At 40.4% G+C, this 2,515-nt stretch overlaps 1 pseudogene across 1 annotated transcript; it reads right to left on the bottom strand.

Annotated features, from left to right (window-relative positions):
- Positions 1-14: 14 nt before the first annotated feature.
- Positions 15-996, bottom strand: LOC101350965 (tRNA wybutosine-synthesizing protein 3 homolog pseudogene; annotated as a pseudogene). The gene is made up of 2 exons (XR_001121485.2): positions 985-996; positions 15-773 (listed from the first exon to the last, which is right to left on the bottom strand). The product of XR_001121485.2 is annotated as a tRNA wybutosine-synthesizing protein 3 homolog pseudogene (transcript).
- Between the last annotated feature and the right edge of the window lie 1,519 nt (positions 997-2,515).

The following is a 2,515-nucleotide window of genomic DNA, read 5'->3' as shown; positions in this document are numbered from 1 at the left end:
TTTTTTTTTCTTATAAAGAGCAGCTTTATGATATCTGCTAGAAATATTTCTCCAACAAGATACTTCAGAAGCAAATCTCAATATTCTTCAGGGAAGATATTAACACTGATTCCAGGATCATCATCATCATTGTTAGTGTCTTCATCGTTTTTGTCAGTAATACACTTGCCACGTGTTTTCTTTGGGTTTCTTTTTTTCATATGAGTATATGATGAATTATGTTTCTCTTTGATCTTGGGATGTGAGTTAGTAATAGTTTCTCTTTCCAAAGCATGTTGTAGGCAGTTGTAAAACCTTTCAATTCTCTTCTTGTTCTCCTCCATTTTTTGATTTGCTATATTTAAGAGGAAGTCAATATATTCCTCTGTCACCATCAGTTTTCCCTTGTGGCTTAATGGAACTTCTAAGTTATGTGTACTCCGGACAGCCATCATAGTCTTTCCTTTCTTTCCCACTGTTATGCCAGAGTTCCTGAAACCAGAATCTATTGCTGCTGAATGCAGAAGCTGTGCATCCTTCAGTTGTCGACATTGCACATGAAGAATAAATGGTTCAAATTTCAAAATGGCATCACCATTCACTTTCTTCAGAGCTACAATCACATCATCTTTTATACAAGGTTTGTGCGTGACCAGTAGCCAACAACAGTTTTGTTTCTGAACTGCAAAACCGTTTACACCCTTAGCTGCTCCCCTCCTTGGGGGCCACCATATTGAAGCGAGCGCTGCCTGGAAGCAGGTTATCTTAATTTTGATGATTATGGAGATTAAAACCTGGAAGAAAGAGGGCTGAGCATCTAGGTGTCTCCTCCAAGTAACGATGCCAATTTTATGTATCAGTTCCTGGTCTCTACCCTCCCCCGCCCAGCCCTGCCTCAGCTCTTAGAATATGTGAGGCAGCCTGACAGGTCACAGAGAAAGTTGGGCACCCTGTGTCCATCACCCAGATGCCTGGTCAGAGACAGAGGAGCAAGAGGTCTGTCACCATTGTAGTCATGCTGCCTTGAATTTCTTTTTTCCCTTTTCTCTTTCCTTAGGGACTGAGAGAATGCTTTGAGGTGGAGGACAAACAAATGTAAAATTTTACTGATTTGGAATTTATGATGGTCCTTGTTCAGATTATATAGTTCTGGATCTAATCAAAGAGTATTCAGGGCTTAGAGGAAGAAAATAACTCTTTCCCTAGATTTGTTCCCTGTCAGATAAATTGCATTAGGAATTGCATTTGGCAAGTAACACATCCAAGATAATGATAAATTAAATACTATAAGGTTTTATTTTCTCTCCTGTAAAAGAAGCCTGGAGTTAGGAAGTCCAGTAGTTTCCTGGACATCATCAACGTCACAGGCTTCTTCCAGCTTTTTGCTCTGCTATCCTTGGCAATGATTTTATCAAGGTCAATTAATGGTCCCAAGCTGGTAGCTGCAGTTCCAACCATCAGATCCACATTCAAAGAAGGAAGGGTGGAGGGAAAAGAGCTTCTGACAGATGAAGAGCTTTTCTGGCCCCTACCTAATGATTTTTACATACCTGTCATTGGCCAACCCTTGTAATAAAGGAGACTGGGGAATATCTGCTGAGGAATATAATATTTTAGCTAGGCACATTGCTGCCTCTAGTAAAATAAAGGTGATTTTATTACCAAAGAAGATGAGAAAAAGGATACTGGATACGCAAGTACTAGTTCTGCCTTATTCTCTAGAATACCAGATTTCTGACTCAGACAACTGCCTGAATGATGATGAACGATGGTGTCATTCCCTGAGACAGGTGACATAGAAAGAGAAGAAGGATGAATTCTATTTTGGATAGGTTGCGTTCAAGCTGTCGGAGGTATTAAGATGGAGGTTTCCAGTGGTAGCTAAAATGATGACCCTACAAAGATGTCCATGTCATAATCCCCAGCAACTGAATACGTTACCTTACATGTCAAAATGGACTTTGCAGATCTAATTAAATTAAAGATGTTGAGATGGGGAGACTATCCTGGCTTACTAGGTACACCCAATATAGTCACAAGGGTCTTTCTCAGTAAAAGAGGGAGGCACAAAGGTCAGAGAAAGAGATGTAATGACAGAAGAAGAGGTCAGTGATGCAATTGCTGGCTTTGAAGGTGGGAGGGAGCCATGAGTCAAGGAGTGTGGGTGGCCTCTAGAAGCTGGAAAAAGCAATGAACTTACCTCCTCTAGGTCCTCCAGAAGGAATACAGCCCTGCCAACTCTTTGATTTTAGCCCACTAAGACCTATTTTGGGTTTCTGAACCTCCAGATACGTAAGGTAGAAAATTTGTATTGTTTAAAGCCACTAAGTTTGTATAATTTGTTAGTAGTAATTGGAAAACCAATACAGTGTCTGGTTGGCACTTAGATAGATTTATGGGGATAGATTTAGGGAATCACTAGCATACAGGGAAACATGGAAGTCTTTGTCATAGAAGTCATTCAGAGAAGTGTTCAGAAGGAAGAGAGATGGAGTCTAGGGAAGAACCTTCAGGAAAACCAACATCCATGGAAAGG

The sequence above is a fragment of the Trichechus manatus genome, unplaced genomic scaffold, assembly GCF_000243295.1.
Source record: "Trichechus manatus latirostris isolate Lorelei unplaced genomic scaffold, TriManLat1.0 scaffold00040, whole genome shotgun sequence".
In the NCBI taxonomy this organism is placed as follows: domain Eukaryota; kingdom Metazoa; phylum Chordata; class Mammalia; order Sirenia; family Trichechidae; genus Trichechus; species Trichechus manatus.
This window is presented reverse-complemented; position numbering and strand designations above follow the sequence as displayed.